Here is a 23379-nt window from a genome sequence, read left to right on the forward strand (position 1 = left end):
TTTGTGACAGAAGATTAGAAGGAAAGTTCAAAGCAACAATAGATTTATTTTTATAAATACAGATGGATTGAACTTCATGAAATATTTAAAGGTGTTGGAAAGCAGCGAAGTCAAACATTCTAATAGAGTTTCAATGCACAATTATGTTTAAATGCACAAATCATTTTATATAAATCTTCAAAACTACAACCTTTTCCTATTATGATAATAATATTCTCATGAGATGACCAGACACTGAATTTTATGCCTAGATTGGCGACGTGTGTAAGGATAGGATAGTAAACAGTATAAAGCTGAGAAAGACAGGATAAAGAGGTTAAGCTTGGATAATATATATTAGACTTTTTCAAATGTTATCAATATTGGAATATTACAGAATACTTTTTGCGGTGTTTGTTCATGCGCATAATTGTGATAGTTCGGTACATCGGCTGTTTGATAAAACAATATAACGTCTTCTGATAGGAACTAGGTAAGCGTATCTTATTACATAAAAAATAAAATCAAATCTGGAAAGTAGATTCCTCGGAAGCACCGAGAACAAGGCAAACAGTGAAAATTGCAGACTCGGTTTGATTGAGTCTGTTCATGAGCAGTAATGGAAAATGCAACACTGTCCACGCCCCCTCAAATCTAAATGAGTTGAAATCAATGATCCTGAAGGACCAGAAAATATAACAACACTGAGATGAAGTCGGGGCGTCTTTTTACGGCCGCCACACAGCACTTAACACCCGCTGTTGTAAGTAAATAAAATCTGGAAGGTAGATCCCTCGGAAGCACCGAGAACAAGGCAAACAGTGAAAATTGCAGACTCTCAACGCATCGCGCACTCCTGCAAAACTATGACATCGAACGATCATTGCCAGCATAAATATTTTATAGTACACTGTCATGGACATTTTCAAAATTTTGTATAGTTATTATAGTGTAGGGGCTTTTGGTAAACGACCCTCCTTTATGCACTACACCGTGTCCATACTACGAATGATTGTTTTCCTCTCGTCGGTCTCATTACAACAAGTGTTTGAGAGAAGATGACAAAGTTTCAAATTCTGCCGAGACTTCGTTAAAGCATTAGTAAATTAAGTTATTTAGCATTATATAAATGAGGACGTGAGAGAACATCATCATTAAGAAATAATAGTGCAGCGCGAAACTATTGTATCTTGCTCTTTAGTTTTTGTAGACTCCGTCATTTGACAAATATATTTTAGTTCGTTCTAATTTTAATAGCACTGTAGAAGTTATTATAAATAATTATATCTAAATTTAATTTCCATACATTGTTTACTCGAACGAAACCTTGAAACTTCTAGTTTCATTTTAAAGCAGCTGCAAACATAATTAATCCTTACCCTAACCCTAAAGCAGAGTGATTCCGAATATATCGAATGTGAATATAATTATTCTAGAATTCGTTGATGCTTGTTTTTGTTTTTGTTGTTTAAAACAATAGTACTCAGTTGCTCACACACTCACACAATACCAAGATTATAAAGAAGAAATATGGGACTATTATACAGAATAATTGTGTGATGCGGTCACACAGAAATAAAAGGAAAATTCAAAAGACGCAAGGCTGAAACGTGATAGTTGATTTAGAGCTATAGACAGTTGCTAAGGCACCGGCTAATAAACAACAAATGACTAGAAATAGCGAGCAGCCTTCTTGTTTAAAAGACAACATTATCATGTCACATCATACCGCTATGTTCTGTAGTGCTCAAGCAGCAACATTAAGCACAAGGCATCTGCATGAACTAATTTTGATTAATTTAGACAAATGAATAAATATTGCACTTACCAGTGTCTCTGAAGGACTGTGTCCGTGAGTTATTCTGGATTTCTTTTATCTGTAACTGAAACAAAAGGCTAAATTTAAATATTTGTTGTCATATCTATATACTAACATATTTATATATATTTTAGATAATGGTTTATCAGTTTGTTTACTTGCCGTTATTTTTAGTAATCTACGTCTGAAATGAAAATCTATGTCTGAAACCATTGAAGGGCCTCTGTCGCCGAGTGGTTAAGGTCGCTGACTTCAAATCACTAGCCCCTCACCGATGTAAGATCGAGCTTCTCTCGTGGCGTTGCATTCTTCATGTGAGGCAGCCATTCATTTGACTTACAGATGGTTGATTGTTCTACCCAGATTCCCGCTGCACAGAGGGGCACCTCCATAAAAAAGCTGGAGTCACCATATGGCCTATACTCGTATCAGTGCGACGTTAAACAAAAAAGACAAACAAAACAAACACCTGAAATAATTCAGACTCCGTAACCAAATTAAGACAGAAAACTATGTAAGACATGTACATGTACATGTGAATTTAACACATTGTCAAGTAATTAAAGCACAATTTATTTCGTGAACACATACAGTATTTTTACACAAGTTCGACACACGTTTCACTTTTCATCTTGGAACTAATTACACTATAGCGAAGGTCCAAGAGTATCCGGAGTTTCGTTAAAGATGTAGTGTCTTCAAGTTTCAAAAGCATTAACTGTCGCATTAACGTAAACAGACGAAATAACATACAGGTGAGTATTAGTAACACTAGTGCAGCTGGGCGCTGGTGACGGACGAGTGATGTTCTCAGGAGGTAGATGGCTGCATAGGGAAACACTTGCTATCAGAGAACGGAATCTGCTGGTAGAGGGAGGAAAGAACATGTACAGATGCTGCGATGCGGGTAAGTAGCCCACTGGATTGGACAAGGAGGCAAGGTTCGTGTTCCTAGTACAACTATCGAAGCGGTATCGTCTGTTGGTGAAGCTGTTTGCTACGCTGCTTGAACATTCGGCCTAAAATCAGCATCCCAATTCGAAAAAGTGCTTCCATGCTACACCATCCTAGAGTCAATGCGATACAAACTGCCTCCTTATTGTCTGAGACTGTGCAAAGTTCTCTGTTATTTTGCTCGATTCCCGTCTCGTAATGCTTTATCTTCCTTTTCCTTGTCTGCAGGAGATCATTACATAATTGTTTCGGGATCCCCTTTGGCTCAACTTCACTATTTGTGTGTTCGGTCTGTTTTTCCAGTAACCTCTCCGAGAAATTATCTGACATCTTTTCTCGAAGCTAAATGAAAAGATAAGAAATATGAAATGCAAAACTCAAAAGTTGCCAAGATTGGCTGCGACTGACTACGTAACTATGACCAACTCTGATTGTTCTCCTGAACAATAATTTAATACTAGTATAACTGTGACTATGGCTTAAACCACGGGTGAATATCCAACAGGGAAAGCCACGTTCTAAAAACGCAGCCTCCCTAAACGTAAACCAAGCACGCGGACGCGGACACGACCAACACACACGCTTACACAAATCAAATGCATAAGGACACAACGAAATTGAGTCAGTAGCATTCAATATCAGACAGAACTTATCCTCAGCTTACTCGGTAAAATGCCATATAGATCGGCATCATCCCGGTTCTCAACCAATATTGACTGGTTGACAGGGCTTTGACCGCTACAAACCGTGTCAATTCGCGTCACACACTGACCATCCATATTACATTTAAAGTAAACCGCGTGCTATGTCCATATCATTCCTTATCTAAGGCCAATCTGACTGAAGTTCTTGATCTTCTAAACGAAGATCTGAGAACGACATATTCACATACGTCTTCTGTATATTTTATTTTCACAAATCTGTTTTTATTTGAACCAGTCAGACGACTTGTTCGAAAGTCAAAGAGTAAGAAAAATTTGCAGTCAGTCCAGGGCTCGAACCCGAGAGCCCTCGCTTACAGAACAAGTGTCCTACCGACTGAGCTAGCCGGCCATTTGACATTTTACGACATAAGAATTGTAGATATCAAAAGCCAAGACTTTCTTAAGCTTGCATAATGTTGTAAGTTAGCTTTTGATTGGCCATCGGACGGGTCGTCAGAACGAGGCTATCAATAGCTCGTGTTCAGATCCTAAGCGTAGCGTAATAGGAGGTGTACTTCATTCAGATTGTATCTAAGGCTTGCCCTACTTTCGTAGACATTCGTGAGGAGCAGTCCATATCTAATATCTAATTCGGGAGTTCAATCCTTGAATGTGTGTGACAGGGCCTTTTAAAATCAGTCAATCAGATGTATTCAAACAATTCGGTAACCGCTGTTGGTAAGCAACTTTGCAAATATCGTGTAAGAGTACGAAATGCTCCATACGCATAACGTCCTTAACATTCAAAAACTTTCCATCTGTGTGTCACGTGTCGAAAGCACTTTATCGTCGCAATAAGAGTGTTCGGTATAAAAGCCAATTAAGATAGAAAAGTGCACTTCTCAGTTTAATTTACAAGACATTTTAGGATTAATGTCACCTGCGGCCTGTCATCTGCTGAACGCAAAATAGCAGTTTACGAGAAATTATGTACTGTTTTAGCTAAACAGTGGTTTCTAAAATTTCAAAAGCGCCCTTTGTTATGTTTGTTATTTATGTCTGAACATAAATCACACGATCATTTCTTCAGTTTAGTTTATGAAGGTTATAGGCACGTATTTGTCACATATTACGACAGTCGGTGAAAGCGGATATTTTTTGCAGATAAAAATCAGACTAGCCAAACAAATAAGGTCTGTATCAAGCACAAATGACATTGCTATACAAACACAATGGTTTTCATATCTAAATTTTACCAAAATTTGAGAAAACGAGAAATAGGTATTCTGCCTATGCAATGTATATAAATCAACGATGCAAATCTGTTATAGTCAGCGCTTTTGAACGTTTATTTTATAGATGAAAAGAGCGCTATAAAATTCTGGTAAATAATAATAGTGAGAAATTTTTACGGAAGAAATCGTTTGAAAAAAATTCAGTTGTTCATTTGCACGTAAAGACTTCAACTTGTATAACTAAACGGATAGGACATTGTTAAGTTCTGTCAACATGGAATTTAATCTTTCACAGTCGCATAAGTCTATCATACGTGACAGTTTATAGTCAGTCGTTTAATACATTTTTTACAAGCCTATTAAATAATTCTGAGATGCTTATAAACATCAACAGTTTTATTGAGAAAAAAAAGAAAACAACAGCAAATATTACCTATTACCAAGCTTTTTTGTCCTAATTCTTTACATTTAATAAGCATTAGTATTCAGACTACCTTTGATTGTGATTATTTCACCTGAAAGCCAAGGTACAAAAAACTAAGTGTTAAACTAGCAAGATGTCTATTCGCTCAATGTCTTTGAAAGCTAAAATACAAAAAAGAAGAAATGTACATCGTATTACAACAATGTTTATCGTTCAATGTCTTTGAAAGCTAAGGTAGGGCCTCCGTGGCCGAGTGGTTAAGGTCACTGACCTCAAATCACTTGCCCCTCATCGATGTGGGTTCGAGCCTCACTCGGGGCGTTGTATTCTTTATGTGAGGAAGCCATCCAGCTGGCTTACGGAAGGTCTGTGGTTCTACCCAGGTGCCCGGTCGTGATGAAATAATGCACGGAGGGGCACCTGGGTCTTCCTCCACCATTAAAGCTGAAAAGTAGCCATATGACCTATCATATGTCGGTGCGACGTTAAATCCAACAAAAAAAAGAAAGCTGAGGTACAAACTAGAAAAATGTATATCACTCCATGCCTTTAAAAGGTGACGGAAAACTAAACACAGTATATCGCTCAATGTCTTAAAAAGCTCAGGTACAAACTAGAAAAATGTATATCGCTAAATGTCTTTAAATGCTAAAGAGAAACTAGAGATGTGTGTCGCTAAATGTCTTTTAAGGCTAAATGTGTCTGGTTTAATGTATTTAAAGAACACTAGCAGTGAATAAGATAGAGAACACAAATTGGCAAAGATGTTCCAGTTCGTGAAAAAAGCACCAGAATTGTGCAGGAATCTACTTTAAAGGATCCCAAATCCTACGAGAGGAAGCGGCATGTTTAATCTGGTCTGGAACCTCCCTTTAAATCAATTTGAAAAAGGGAGGTGAAATGTCTTGAAAACAATAGTGCTTCCTTTAAATTGAAATTTATCTATATAGTAATGTTTGATTTTATCTAACATGGATAACATATTACTGACATGGACCAACATTTGGTATTGACGATATATACAAAGTTTATCCCAAAATACTCCTATTTCTCAAGATACATACTAAAAAGGGACATAATCATATATTTACTGTATGTTGAATTGTAAAACTGAGTTTGAAAAGAGGTTTCTTATGAAGAAAGCATGAAAGTTTGTATTTTACTATAAAACATAATGAATCAGGAAAGGATTATATATACGATTTGTTGGCTTGTTCAACCAAATAAGAGGCCCCAAAGGAGAACTACGTTTTATTTATTTCAATCAAATATATCTAGAACCGTTTCCAAAAGATTAATTCATGACCTTGATCAACTTTAACCCTTGACACAAAATTCATTCAATTACATTTATAGACATTCAAAATACATGGCTCAGGAAAAAGGATATGAGGTCCTAATGGGGAAAATGGTGAAAAATATCATTCAAAGGGCAAATTAATTTATTTAACCGTTAAAATTTCATATTACTGAACTTAAAATAAACAAATACTGAATTCATGTATATCAAAAAGTAACAGCAATTCACATTTTGAAGTCCATGAGAGGTATCTTATATAACATACTTTAATTTACTTATATGTACATGAATAATCCGCTTCACAATTTTTGAATATTCAATTTTCAATCCTGTTCTGTTCTAGTTTCATTCTAACATACATTTCAAAAACGTAACGCTGTATTTGGTTGAATTTGATGTACGTATTACTAGTAAGTGTTATATATGTGTACATTTTTGTATGTTTTGGTAGGGGACATCAAAATTAACTCCCTTATTCGTTTGTCTGTAACATTACATTATATAACATAATCATGTTTTCAAATCAAAAGCACTCATCCAAAGACCCATTAAATAAAGGAAACTGATATTTGCACTGATTCGATAGATATCCAAGACCTGAAATATTTTCCAGTATTTCTCAAGTACTATTACTGATCCATCCAGAGTCAACATCATTAAGCAATGCAAGGGTCACAATTATTTTTTGCTCTGTAGAGCTATTTTCCTTTCTTTCTTTGTAATTTAGCTGAAATCACAAAGAGACCTATCCTTGACATTTAGGAAGCATTTTCATATTGCATTGATAACATGACAGAATTTATCATGGAAACTTAGGTCATACACCACTACTACAATTTGAGGAATGAATCATTTTACCTGATTTTGCAGTTTGTGTGTCTGGCTGAAAAACATGACCCCCAATTTTCTTTCGATTTTGTTTCAGCTTTGATAATATTCTTCGAGAAAATGTAAGTCACAGACATTTAAAATGGGTACAGTTGTGTGCTGCAATCATTTGAAATTTGTCAATTCTATATAGAAAAAAGAAGGCCAGCTATTTCTTATTTTCATGCTTAATGTCTTTCTCCAAATATGGCCTCGAAAAGTGAGTATGGACATAACAAGTGGTGTCGATAATATATTAATTATTTCAAATATCGTATATTTAACTTTTAAAGGTTTTTACAACCATGTCATATGATCTTGATTATACATGTCTATATTGGGCATCCCTCGCTTAAATATTTCTGCTGAAGAAATTTTGCATAGATACGTCCAACAAGAACCAAAATGCCCAAGTGACAAACTTAAGTAGAAACATTCGAACAATAAATGTAAAATACGTGTACTAATACCATGGAAAATATGCAGGTAAAACATGAAACGTTTAGAAAGTTTTGTGTAAGATGGTCAATTAAAGTAAACTTGCAATATATGTCTAAAAAGAACTATCCAGCTTTTAACAGTGTTTAATGATGGGAGGAAGACCCCGGGTGAATCCTTCAGACATAACTTTAGCCATGAACTGGTACCTGGATAAAGTCAGGAATTGTTCACAAAGCTGGATTAATGGTTTACTCTTATAAAAATAGACACCTCGTGCGGGATTTTTCGAAGATACGAGCGAATAAAGCTACAGACCATATCTCAAAAGTATACTAGATCCAAATTTTACATTAAAGTTAGAAATTATGAACAATAACCAAACAAATCTATTGCGCATGCACGTTTCTAAAGCAACGACCGAGCGTTCATTTTCTACAAACATACCAACATAACACTATGTATGTCCACTGAACCTCGATATATTTAATTTGGGCATACCGGAAAATTTACTTGCACAGAAACAGAACACCCGTGTCTCTGCTGTTCAAGTTTCAAATGGCATGTGTTTTATTGGTAAATCAGGTGAACAGCAGGAGAACAAAAATGATCAGCTGATGCCTCTGAGTAAGAAAAAGGTCACCATCGGTATGACAATGAAGATATTTTTAATGGTTGCAATTCAAGTAAATCTATCAATCTATATCCAAATCCGAAATATCGTTTAGCACGCAGTTATAATTTGCGTTTGCCAGTATTAATCGTTGTTTACAGTAACTTAAAAAAGTTACTTATCACTTGAGAAAACTTGAAATATTTGTAATGTGTGGGTTGATGCATTTATTAAACACCTTTCAAAATTCGGATGCAAGAGTCATGCATTAAGTTAAACACTGACGAAGATTTCAAAAACGATAACAACAAAAACAGTTTTTCCTGTGCAACAAAATCATATTAGGATTAAATAAATAGATAAATAATAATAAAAACAGCTTTACACACGGTTCAAATATGCGATTTGTTCATATGTGTAGCAGTTGGGAGTTGCAGTTACCCTATCGGACATATTGCAAGGTCCCTTTGGCGATACACAATATGCCTGTGCGGGTCTTGGCAGTTGCAAAATAATATATGATGCAAATATTTTGAAACATAAGTATATATCTACTGTTACTGTTGCTTCAAAGTCGTGTCCTGGATTGTATTGTATAGAGCAATTCAAAGAACGTTTGATTTTTCAACATTCTAAGTCTGGTATAATTCAGTTTGTTATTTGTCGTTGTATCGAAGTAATTAAAGCTAAAATCTGCGAAATAGATATTAAACATCTTAGATAAAAATATTTATGAATACTAGTATGGGCCAATTATCTTACCAGAGCAATCAAGCTATTGAAGCACACACTTTTCGGGGTAAAGTTACATAGGACTGTAATAGTAAAATGGTTATACTCCTCAAAATATCCCAGGATGCTCCAGTTGCAATTTTAGATACTGTCACGTTCCCTGCTAGTAAGCATGAGCGGTGTGATAAACTATGACTACGTAGGTCGTTGGTTCAAACTGTACAAAAGACATACGATAGAAGTGCTCTTTTCAAGAAAGCGGAATTTAGACTACTAATTTACTATTTCTAAAACTTGAAATCTGAATCGAATTTAGATAACTTTGTCTCATTAAATATGTTACAAACTGTTTGTTGTGTTTAAAGCAGCATGTCTCGAGATTTGTCTAAAAAAATCTTTCTTTCAAATTGCAGTTTTGGTCATATTATGAATATTAGAATATGAATTTTTATTTCTAAAATATTTTAAAAATTCCAAATCAAGTAAAAAAGATGACCGCGTCGGGATGTAAATGACGTCATTAATACACTAAAATGTCTGCCTCCATTATCCATTAAATGAATGGTTACAGACTTCTATCCGCATGGCGCACCTGGCATAGTGGTAGGCGTAGGGATGTAATTGACAAGCACAATAAATGGGTCTCATAAGCCAAATTGGCTGTCCCTTTCAATAGGGGTGACACTATAATATACAAGACCTTTACCTTTATACAGAAGGAATATGTTTGTTTTACATTTAACATAAAAGCATTAACCCCTCGTGAAAATACTATGTATGTGGCGTTCACTGTTGATGTATAATTGTAATATTATATTTTGACGTTACACAGAAACAAACAAATACCCCATATCCATTTATATAAAATATAAATAGACATACAAACAAACAAATAAAAACCGGAATAATGTCTATTTTATTTTGTTGGGGATAGAGTAACATCGAAACGACACAATTAACTTTTGCCAGGTTTTGTTGGTAGGGAAAGACTCCAGATGCCCCTCCATACATTTTTTTCGGGCTCAGGCGAGTACCTAGAAAGAGACACCGACCTTCGATAAGTCAGCTGGTGGCTGCCTTACGTAAAGAATTTTACACCTAAAGTGAAGTTTCGATCCCACGTCGGTGGCAAGGAATTCGAAGTCAGCGACCTTGGCCATCCGGCCACGGAGGCATCTATAAAAGTAACGTTTGAAATATTTATCATTATGAAATATTCACGCTGATTTTTTATCCTGTGAATTGAACACATATGTCTACGTTTTTTCTTTTGCAAGTATTAAACTTAATATATATTCAATTAAATTTCGATAACATAAATGATAGTCTCAATGATATTTACCGTAAGAAATTACAAATGGTTTGTCGAATACACCATTACAAAAGTTTACACACCATGACGTTCGGAAAGCGCGAAATTTACGTTCTTGAACGTATATATGTATATATGCTTGAAATGTAAATAAAGGAATAAAAGTAAATGTTTACATGTTCGTGGAAAAGATCGAACTGTGATTGTCAATGTTTCCGATACGGAATATATATGAATGTATAAACACGAGCCGTTCCATCTTTTGGGACTTACAGTAACAGGAACACAGCGATTGTTTATTTACTGTATTTATGTTCTAGTAACCTTTGACACTGATTTCGAGGAAAATCCGAACATGTGACACATACATGTATGTTGTTGGGCTGGAAAAAGATAGGTCCAAAATTTTAACTAAAAGCTATATTGCATAACTCTTTCGTTATTTCTGTGCATACAGTTATTTGGTTGCTTAAACGTTAGAATATAAGAAAATTACTGGAAATAAAACATATCTTTGAAAAAGTCCCGATCTTTCATCATGGTTTTATTTTGTAATTGTGAGTGATCGTTAAGTGATCCGAAGGATCAGACAGTGGGATATTATAAAAAAGTGATGCTTTATTTAGATTAGAGAATGAATCGCACTATGCAATAAGGAAATCTAAGGTAAAATACTCCTTTTATTTCGTTCACTGAAGAAAACATGGTGGACACATTTTTGTAAAAAATCGGTGCACGTGTGATTTGTGTAACACAGCTTAACGAAGGTTTCTTAGAAAACTAACGCTCAGCTCATTTACACTGACATATCCTTGATTGATGAATATATATATATATATATTGTATACATATGAGAGACTTACGGTACCAAATATCTACCCCGAAAATTCTATGCATTTTCTTCCAGTACACTGTTGGGACATGCTTTCGAGTGTCATTGATACTTTATAATTTACTCGGAGATACATTTGGTCATTATTATTAGTTTCTCTTTGATTCCCGCGCATTTCTCATGATGTTACGACAATCTCAGTTTTACATAGGAATTTTTCACTGTCAAAATAACATAGTCTTTAACCTTAGTAAATGCGCAAGGCATATCTTAGAGATGTCCCAATTAAGAGGCACGGTCGGTGGAAGAGCGATCTCGCCAAAGATGGCTATATAAAAGATACTCTAAGTAACAAAAATGGTAAATTTTTCATTATCTAGTCAGATTTTCAAGTAGGCATTGAATTTGAATTTTTCTCTCCTCTATACTTTGTTTTATCTGTACACAGATCTCGTATTTGCAAGGAATAGAGTTAGGACTTTCTGGTACTCCGCGTTACATCTCGTATAGCGGAGTAACTTTGTCCTCATGTTTTCGAGGTATAAAACCGGTTTTGAACGATCGAGTGGTTCGAACTATAATTAGATGTAAATGTAAAGGGGATTCAATTCTAGCGTGTCTGACTAAACGACAACATTGTTTTAAATCCAGTTTCAATGCCAGTATTAAATATAGAAACGTTATGATAAATATGATAAAAGAATGTTCTCACAGAAGCGTCTAGATATATTAGGGAAATGATTTTTCTTGAAACAATTGCCAAAGAGGAGGTCCTACATTCAGTGGTAAAACATTGTCGCATTAATGCGACGATAAGATGGGTACAGGTTTCCAGTTTTTTTCCAAAATGAAAATTCAAGTTTAATCATATAAAGGGGTTTATCTCTGCTTTTTTCTTGAAGGAGTCGACCACATTTTGCAAGCTTCTCAAGAAATCTTATGTCCTATATGCAAACAAGTACTTCGTGTGAAAAAATACTTCAATCAAGTATTACAGTTGTAATAATTTGTGATCTTTTTTGTCTAGTTGAGACATGTCGTCATTAAATACATGCATCTCGTAGTTTGTTATACATGTAGTTTGTAAGAGATAGAGTTAGGGCAATAATTGATATCTAGTGTAGGTATACTTTACAGGTGAACGACAGGTAATGTCTGATGTAAATTCATGAAGAAAATTATCAAAATTTCACTATATGCAAGTCACTCAATCACTGAAGCTACAGCAACATAGAAGCACAGACAGATGCAAAGTATTTTCATATCCATTATATCCAATTTTCAGCACAATCTCCATACAATTATCAGAGTTATTATGGTAAGAGCAAAGAAAACACGTCTGCCAGTGTATCTGGCTTAGTGTCGCTTAATGTCTATAAAAGCTGCAGAACGTTGCTTCATGTCTTTAAAAGCTAAAGTGTCTTTAAAAGCGAAACCGGAAAATAACTCACCTGAGTGGTTTCTTCTTTTCACATATTCATTATTCTTGGATGTCTAACATATACCAGTCACCAACGATTATGTTTAATAAGTAATTTATTGCCTGAACTCTGAACTTTTCACAGACAAATACAAATATGCGAATTCGCCACCTTAACTAACGTATAGAAACAATTATGAACATCTTCAAACTGTCTACATGCAAACGAAATGCTTATATAAAATGTAAATTATGTAATCATTCGCGTGCAATGACACAGTTTCAATTCATTGCAATTTCAATATAACCTAATCGTCAGTGAAGTTCACACACATGCTTCAACTTGGTATGAAAACTGTTACAGATATTACAATTCGGACGTACATGTCGATATAAAATTAACGAACTTTACGTTTCCATTATCCTTAAATGGATACAACATAAGACTAGCTATGACAGTCTATTGATTTCAGAGGGAACAGCTAAATCTTGTTTAAGATATACTCTTTATGGGGAAATACAAGAATCTAGTTACAAATATTAGGCCAAGACAATGTGTTTAATGTCTAAACAGTTTATTGAGTGAATGTAACCGTTTGCACAATATTTGAAGCAACAAGTTGTGTTTAGACAAATAACTATACAATGTAAGATAGTTATTTATTTATGTTTGTAAAACTATATTTAAAAAGACTGACTGAATAAGTTTGCATAAGAACTTGTAAAACACATTAACTCAGAGTTAGCCTAAAATTTCCCCCGTCACTTTGAAGTATAGCTGTGTCATACCAGTGTCATCAGAATGATTTTCACGAAGTTAATATGTGATAAAAAAGTAGATCACTAGGTTGTGGTGGGTCTTCAATAAGATTTTATTCAGGCTTTTATGTGAACTTGACGCATATCTGCCGATACATAAATTAAATTTTAAAGTGTGGTACAAAGCGAGAACGGTTATAAACGATCGTGAGCTTTACATACGAGTATCTCTTCTAGGGTTAGGCAATTAATGATGATGATGATGATGATGATGATAAACCGGTCAACCAATCAAACCCTTTCAGATGCCTGACTAATATGAAACGATGTAAACCTGATAACGTTACTCATAGGTAATTTCGAAAGTACAATAATTGCTTTCCACGTCGAAACATGTAATATGGTAGTACTACATTATTATAGCGATATCATAATATTCAGATATAAAATTGCCATATTCCTTTATCTCCTAAAGATGAGTTCTACATATATATTTCTGGTAATGTAATCATAATTAAACTAATGACAGTTGTTAAGATTTCTACAGAGAAGCATTGTAAAAAGTAGCTTTGAAGAACTTAGAGAAGAGATTAATTAAAAAACAAAAATATGAAAGAATTTCTTTGAAGGAATAACTTTAATACATAAATAAAGATTTTTATTCTGTCACTTGCATTTTTGTATTTTTGATCCGATATCAGGGTGCCGTATATCTTTCTTGATATACCGTCAGTTGACACGTGACCAGTGATATACGGTCAGTTGATCATGTGACCTTATGATCGATATTGTTGTCATAAGAAATTTGAAACCATCACCATTGTGTTGGAAATGTCCGAACTAAGAAAATGAGTGGTCAAATAATGAGTTTTTATTCAAAAACGAAGATGTTATTGCGATTTTGTCGGTGATTACGTCATTAAATAAGTGACGTCATTACGAATATGACGTCATTAAAACGGTTGTCGCACACTTATTTTTGTAAAATAAATTGCCAAATATCGGAAAATGAAGTAATGACAAGATAAATAGAATAATAGGTTAGTGCCTAAGATGGAGAAAGTTTATCTGGCTCGGCTCCGGACGTTATCAGGTTTGCCTTCGGCTCACCCGATAACCTCCTCCACCTCGCCAGATAAACTTTCTCATCTACGACACTAACCTATTATTCTCCATAACTCTCGTGATGGAACGAAATAATTTTCTGCCCTAAGAGTCTATTCCAAATTTCAATAAATGTGAGAGGTGCAGGCATTTTATTAATATCTGGCCCCATATACTTTTTAGTATAATTTGGGTATGCTGAATTCAAAAATATATGTTGGCCATCTGACAAATATTTTTTATAGGTCAAAATGGCCGAAATCAAAATAATCGCCAAATTAAGATATTTGTAATACAAATATATAATAGTATAACAGTTACCCAGAAATAAGTGGCTTTTGTTGTCAAAGTAATGTGTAACTTAGTAGTAGATTTAACAAATAGCTCATGTGACTATGGATCGACCTATTACATTTTGTTCAATATATATATACCTCCTAAATTTAAACTTAATCTTGAAGACCTTGACAACCTAATCAATCAACTACCACAACCTTTTATTCTGTTGGGAGATTTTAATGGTCAACGTGAGTTTTGGGGCTGTTCTGACAGCAATACTATAGGTCAAATTATTGAAACCTTTATTGAAAGAAATTCTCTCTGCTTACTGAATGATAAATCCAAAACATATCTACATCCTGCTACAGGACACTACTCTTCTCTTGATTTGTCAATTTGCCAACCAAGCCTTTCTCTTGACTTCGAAGGGAGGATGTTAGATGACTTACATGGGAGTGATCATTTCCCGATTATCGTATCAAGTATTGTTCAACAAACATCAGGTGATTCTTCTTATTTTAAATTTGATAAAGCTGACTGGCAGCAACATTAGTCTTTATGACAAGAGGACCATGATGGTCCTGAATCGCTCACCTGTTCCCACATGACCCAGTTTTGAGTATGACGTCGTTTTTTCTATTATTTGACATAGTGACCTAGTTTTTAAGCTCATGTGACCCAGTTTTGAACTTAACCTAGATATTATCAAGATAAAAATTCTTACCAATTTTCATGAAGATCCATTGAAAAATATGGTCTCTAGAGAGGTCACAAGGTTTTTCTATCATTTGACCTATTGACCTAGATTTCGAAGGTACGTGACCCTGTTTTGAACTTTACCTAGATATTATCAAGTTGAACATTCTGACCAATTTTCATGAAGATCTCATGAAAAATATGGCCTCTAGAGTGGTCACAAGGTTTTTTTATTTTTATACCTACTGGCCTAGTTTTTGACCGCACGTGACCCACTTTCCAAATTAATCTAGATATCATTAAGGTGAACATTCAGATTAATTTTCATGAAGATCCATTGCAAAATATGGCCTCTAGAGAGGTCAAAAGATTTTTCTAATTTTAAACCTACTGACCTAGTATTTGACCGCAGTTGACCCAGTTTCAAACTTGACCTAGATATCATCAAGATGAACATTCAGACCAACATTCATACAGATCCCATGAAAAGTATGGCCTCTAGAGTGGTCACAAGGTTTTTTTATTATTTAACCTACTGACCTAGTTTTTTAAGGCACGTGACCCAGTTTCACACTTGACCTAGATATCATCAAGTTGAACATTCTGACCAATTTTCATGAAGATCCATTTAAGGGTATGGCCTCTAGAGAGGTCAAAAGGTTTTTCTATTTTAAGACCTACTGACCTAGTTTTTGATTGCAGTTGACCCACTTTCGAACTTGATCTAGTTATTATCAAGATGAACATTCAGACCAACTTTCATACAGATCCCATGAAAAATTTGGCCTCTAGAGAGGTCACAACGTTTTTTCATTATTTGACTTACTGACCTACTTTTTGATGGCACGTGACCCACTTTCAAACTTGAGCTAGATATCATCAAGACAAACATTGTGACCAATTTTTATGGAGATCCATTCACAAGTATGGCCTCTACAGAGGTCACAAGATTTTTATTTTTAGAACTACTGACCTAGCTTTTGACCGCACATGACCGTGTTTCGAATTTGATCTAGATATCATCAAGATAAACATTCAGACCCACTTTCTTACAGATCCCATGAAAAATATGGCCTTTAGAGAGGTCACAAGGTTTTTCTATTATTTGACCTACTGACCTAGTTTTTGACGGCACCTGATCCACTTTCAAACTTGACCTAGATATCATCAAGATGAACATTCTGACTAAATTTCATACAGATCCTATGAAAAATTTGGCCTTTAGAGAGGTCACAATGTTTTTCTATTATTTGACCTACTGACCTAGTTTTTGAAAGCACGTGACCCAGTTTCAAACTTGAACTAGATATCATCAAGATGAACATTCTGACCAATTTTCATGAAGATCTTGTGAAATATATGGCCTCTAGAGAGGTCACAAAGTTTTTCTATTTTTAGAGCTACTGACCTAGTTTTGACGGCACGTGACCCAGTTTCGAACTTGACCTAGATATCATCAAGATAAACATTCTGACCAGCTTTCATAAAGATCCCACAAAAAAATGTGACCTCTAGAGTGGTCACAAACAAAGTTTACGGACGCACGCACGCACGGACGGACGACGGACGCCGCGCGATCACAAAAGCTCACCTTGTCACTTTGTGACAGGTGAGCTAAAAAAATTATTTGTCTTTGGAGAATTTCACCAATTTTTTTTATCTTATTGATCAGTTTTCTGTTATTTTATCTGATATTGCAGACAAGTCCATTCCAAAAACTTCAAGAAATGGTAAATAAAAAAATAAAAATAAACCATGGTAAAATGATGACTGTAAGACCGCTATTCGAAAGCGTACAGCGGCCGTTAAGGAATCTAATATTCGACCGACAAAAGACAAACTACAAACAGTTAAGGTTCTTAGAGCAAAAGCTCGCAGAACTATAAAACATGCAAAGAAAAGTTCCTTGCATTCAGACGTTTCTATACCTAATTCTAGGTCATCGGTTTAAAAACTCTGGGAAATGATTCGTAAAATAAGTGGAAAAGGAAAAACTTCAAATGTTTCTCATCTTAAACAATCAGACCAGTCTATTGCATCTAACAAAGAGGACATATACTCTTGGTGAAGCTTTTTCAAAAAACTCTTCATCACATAATTATGACCAAAGTTTCCAAACCATTAGATTAACTAAAGAAAGTAAACCTCTGAATTTTGATTCAAATAATGAGGAAGATTATAATAAACCTTTTCCGATCACAGAGTTACTTGACTCTTTAGACAAATGTCATGATACTGCAGCTGGTCCAGACCAAATACATTACCAACTTTTAAAACTTACCACAATAATCATTAGACCTTCTCCTTGAAATCTATAATATTACATGGAAAATTGGTATTTTGCCAGACCCCTGGAGAGAAGCTATTGTTATTCCGATACAAAAACCCGGAAAAGATAGTACGAACCCAAGTAATTAGAGACCGATAGCCCTTACTAGCTGTTTATGTAAAACTCTAGAACGTATGATCAATTCTAGACTAGTTAAGGATTATTTACAAACTTTCAAAGCGGCTTTTGCAAACAACGCAGCACAACTGATCATCTTGTTCGACTGGAAAGTTTTATTCGTGATGCATTTATTAAAAAAAGAGCATCTAGTGTCTGCCTTTTTCGATTTAGAAAAAGCTCATGACACTACATGGAAATATGGTATTATGAATGATCTTAACGACATAGGTTTAAAAGGTCGTCTGCCAACATTTATATCACCATTTTTATTTGATCGAAGTTTAAAAGTACGTGTTGGTGATGCCCTTTCTGACTCTTTTGAGCAAGCAGGGAGTTCCACAAGGTTCTATTTTATCAGTCGCACTTTTTAGCATCAAAATTAATAATATTGTGAAATGTTTGTTACCAGGGACAGACTGTTCATTATATGTTGACGATTTTTTGACTTGGGCCATAGAAAATGGGTTTAAATTTTCCCGATCGAAAACTCAGTGTGTCCACTTTTGTCAATTACGGAAACATCATTGTGACCCTGAGCTTTTTCTAAATGGTACAAAAATACCCGTTGTTGACGAAGCAAAATTTCTTGGTGTTATCTTTGATAACAAGCTTTCCTTTGTGCCGCATATAAAATACTTAAAATACCAAATGTCTGAAGTCATTGAAACATTTTAAAGGTTATTTCAAATACTGATTGGGAAGCCGATCGCAAGGTTTTATTCAGACTTTATTGTTTTGTATTGTTTATGGTTCAGCAGGAAAATCTTATTTACAAATGTTAGATACCATCCATAATCAAGGTCTTGGTATTGCTCTTAGGGCTTTCCGAACAACGCCAGTTGAAAGCTTGTATGCTGAAGCAAACGAACCCTCTCTTAACACGCCGAGAAAAACTTTCATTGCAATATGCTTTAAGAGTGGCTGCCAACAAATCCAATCCTGCTCATAAAATTATTTTTAAACCAGAGTACTCCGATTCATATGAGAAAAAAACAAAACAAATCAAACCGTTTGGATTTCAGACTGGTCACTAAAGCTGAAACAAGTCTTAAGGATAGTTTGGTTATTTTGGAAGATATGAATTTTTAAAGATTATAAAGTGCAATAAACGTAAAACAAACCCTGTAAGCTATACCTTGAATAATTTGACTTTTCTCTACAAATGAGCCAAAACAGAAACAGCAGAAAATGTCATAAGGCCACTTACAATAGTTTACCTGGTTCGCAGCCTGTCAATGGCTTGCCCGCAAGGAAACTCCATAGCTTTTGAAATTTCGGTCTTTTTCGTATTAGGCTAAGGTACGAAGAGACCATGCTAGATATACATATATACATGCCACTTCCAATGAATAATTTATATTTTTCACTCAGTTCTTACATATACATGTAATATTATTGTTGTAAAAGCTCTTGATATTTTTTAACTGCCTGATAAAGCCTATCTGAGAAAAGCAGCCTTTCTCAGGGCAGTGACCTGAGGTCATTTTACACTGTTTAAATTTATGATAAAGTCAAAGTACATCAGATTGTGTCTGCCTTGCATTTAAAAATTAATGAGCCCTCATACTGCACTGAAATAGGTCTTTAAAATCGGTTAGAATCTATCTCTATCTCGGCTAGACATGGTTCGGAGGTATATAATAAAAGGGTCATTACAACAGTAGCTCTATCTGGGAGTTTTTATTCCGCTCTCGTGGATTTTGCAAGGACGGATCACACTCGCAGTGCTTACGCGCCTCGTGAGATCCGATCTGGCAAAATCCCAGATAGAGCTATTATTATGATAACCCTATTATTTAAAAGCAAACACATTTATATTATTTACAATAAAAAAGACCACCTGATATCGGCTTTATTAAAATATTTCTAGTAGTTTTATCTATTTCTGTACCCCGCTGAACTTCGACGACGGCAGTATGATGTTCCATTAAAATGATTCCAATGCACCGTAAATAATTATCTTCTCTTATCACTTAGAATGAATACTATAAATATATAAGTTTTCTTGTTTGTTTTCTTTTCTCTAGATTTACATCTCATATATAACTACCAAAGAGTGCAAATGTCCTTGTTCTAATTATAGCGTAGACATCACGTGGTATGTATGGAATTTGGGGCGACAATTAGGTAAATTTTAGGTACACCACAGGAGGAATATGATACGGCAAATAGCTCTGCTGTGAAAATTGATGTTTTATCTGAAAACCTATATACTTTAACAGAATTTGGGCATTTTGATCCATCTGTTTATATGTGTAAAATATTCACCATATTTGTTTTTCAAAGTATATTTGAGTTCTGTTTTTTGCGAGATGTTACAAATCACATTTCGTTACTTTCTCTGTCAATGAAAGCTCGACAACTGGCAGTTTTAGGGTCCGTGACGGAAACAAGGCCGGACAGTGGTAAGCAATTTCAACACCTTTTAGGCCACAGTTCGTAACAATATCCTGGGCCATGGCCCCGAACGGTAAAGCAAGTCTTTTTTGTATGGCCTGGACGAAATATCATCATTGACTGATTGCTGGGCTTCGTGTGTAGCTTACAAGCCACTTTTATATAAATAGCATTATCACAAGAGGACCGAATTTAGCGCAACTATACATACTATCAGAGTATTTCCAATAACTTAAAAACTTACGAAAATATCTGATTGTACAGTAATGAACGCCATAATCTACACAATTTAGGAGGAAAGGAGGGAGAGTGGTGCGGGAAGGGTTGCAGGTATTAAAACGTTTTAATTCAAAGAGATATTGAACAATTATCTATACCCGCTTCATGAAAAGCACTACTTGCTTGCTTTATTGAATCATGTAATTGTCAACATTTTTAGATTATGGACAAACACTGGGCCTAATCTGGGTAAGTTAGTTACTGAACAATTGTTAAATACCTTATAGCGGTCAGTTTCGCACATCTTTTGCTTAGATTGCATGAAGCCATCCGGCTTGTTGATTTTCTGACATAGCATACCCAGTAACCAAATATTGCTTGTTTTATTTCTTCATAATTATATGCGGAAAGGTGGCAATAGGCCCACAAATGACAATATCTTTTATTTTATACAAATACATTTTATCGTTATGATCAGTAATAAGCAACAATCATATAATGTTCCTCATCGATCTTAAACTTAAACACACATGGCTGAAATGTAATAGTCTTTGAAGCATTTCTATTATCTAAATTGTTTCGTGGCAGCTTGTTCTTCTTTGTAGCAGTTTCTGGGATAAATCACATATGGCTGGAAAAGGTATACATGCCATTAGGTTATTTTGTTCTGAAAAATATAACTCACTAAATATGATATTACATGTTCGTTTTTTCTTCAAATAATAAATAACACATCCTCGCGTTTCTTTCCCAAATGCAAAGTAAAAGAAGGTGACTGTTCTTAAACAAACTGTTATATTATATATTGCTTCGGCTGCATATTACGTGTCTGATAATTTAGACGCTTAATACTACATAAATACGAATGTCTGTGTACAAAACAAAAAATAATATTCGGATTTTTAGAGTAGAGTTTCATTTAGTTGTAATAACGGATCTTATACAAAACATGAGTATGTTAAAGTAAACACTTTCTTTTTGTGAAATGGTTGCTTAATTAGTACTGATGTTGCTAATCTGTCTTGAGGCCTTAGGATTTTGTCAAAAACATATGGTAAAGTAAAATTGCTCCTCGATAACTTCTATAGAAAATAGCGAAACTACGAAGTATGTTTGTGATATGTAGAACGTTATTAGTATTAATACGAACAGAGTAAAGTCCCGGAAGATAATATCGAGTTAGTTTGCAGACGACGTTCATGTCTCTGGGCGCATAACTATTGTGTCAGTTTAGTTATTCACCAAAACTTACAAGCATTCAATATTTGCGACATTGTAATCTCTGCGTTCTTAATTTTTTGTAGGACTGTGGAGGAAGAGGCGAAGTAGACTGTATTCCCTTTTTTCTATGATTTGGCAGATTTGACAGGGCCCTGTCAATTTTTATGCCTTCAGAGAAGTTTAATAATATCTCGGGTACTATCCCTGAGAAACTTGTGTTCAAAGAATATCATTCACTGGCGACTTCCCCATATATAATTCAATTCAATCTGAATGGAATTGTCGGGACTAACATATTTGTCTATATTCATAAGTAAAGAGTTGATAACAAAAACCAGATAGAACTTGAAAAATTAAAAAAAAAAAATGTTACATGTTACATTTGTAAGGTATATCTAAAAAAAAATAATAAAATCAACAATTATTCTGTTATCAAGGCCTCTTTCTGTTTATTTTGAGACTAGATTCATCGGGAAAGTCAATCATGATGAGGTATTATCTTCTCTTTCGTCTTTTATGAATAAAACGATATAAAGGCTATCCAGATTACTGAATCTGAGAGCATAATAACATTATTAAATGAAGAGGTGAAAAACACGGTCATTCTGCACGGCCTGAGAATCAAAAACCGTTATGTTCACATAACAGATGTTGAAAAAATAATTACAAATATCACGATGAAGGATGCCCCATGTGAAATGTCCGACTCAACTCTATTAAACGGTATGACACAATTTGGCGATGCTATTGTGGGCAGCGTATCTAGAGGCAAAATAAGAGGTACAAATATAGAAAATGGAACTAGATATCTAAAAATCCTAAATTGTGTGCCATTACTACCACACACAGTTGATATCGGTCAGTTTACGGTCCGATTGTTTGCAGACAACAACAGAACGAAGTGCAAGTATTGTGGGGCGACAAACCACGCCTACTTTAAATGTAAAGTTAAACCAACACCGAGATCAGGTCAGTCAGCAAATTCTCGTGCAAAGAAAGCGTGTCATAACTGTCAGAGCGAAAATCATGTGAAAAGATATTGCCCTTTTGACACAATATGTCGATATTGCGAGAAGGAGGGTCATTCGCAAAATAACTGTCCAAATGAAAAATATGGAGAGTATGCAATGGAAATTTTAGAAGGACAAACTTCAGATACTGTGTCTTTTGAGAAGGGAGCGGTAACTGCAAATATAGAGAATATGGCGGTATTAAGCGAAGCTCTGGAAAACCCTTGGTTATCAGAAAACGTAGGTAGAAATTGTATGGGAAAGGATGGAGACTTAGAATTCACACAGGACAAGCATTCGCAGCAACAAAATGTCAGTACATCCAGTGACGAAACTCACAAATTAACATCAATTCTAGAAAACCCGCCATCTTTTATTAACAATGCAAACTCTGGGGTAGATAGAGCATACCTTATTATCGGTGACTCAAACTCTAGTAGACTACATATCAGAGAAAGCAATATTTACAACAAATCAGTACCGGGTCTGTCATTTGAAACAGTTGACAATGTGATTGATTCGGTAATTCTTCCAAAAGGAAGCATGATGGATGGTATAATTATTCATCTAGAAACAAAATAATGTAGCAAAATGTGACAAAAATACTGTGGTTCAAAAGGCAAAACGTACCCTTAAAAAGGTAGCGAAGAAATGGCCAAAGTGTCCGGTTGCATTC

The 23379-nt window shown here is 34.9% G+C and overlaps 1 protein-coding gene across 1 annotated transcript in view; it reads right to left on the bottom strand.

Moving 5' to 3' along the window:
• The window catches only part of LOC123553891 (solute carrier family 23 member 1-like), a 90269-nt gene that overhangs the window by 50446 nt on the left and 16444 nt on the right, over positions 1-23379 (bottom strand). The window contains exon 2 of the mRNA XM_053548693.1: positions 1808-1862. The gene's annotated coding sequence lies outside the window, so the exon portion shown is untranslated. The remainder of the gene's footprint in view (positions 1-1807; positions 1863-23379) is intronic.

The sequence above is a fragment of the Mercenaria mercenaria genome, chromosome 7 (genome assembly GCF_021730395.1).
Source record: "Mercenaria mercenaria strain notata chromosome 7, MADL_Memer_1, whole genome shotgun sequence".
In the NCBI taxonomy this organism is placed as follows: Eukaryota; Metazoa; Mollusca; class Bivalvia; order Venerida; family Veneridae; genus Mercenaria; species Mercenaria mercenaria.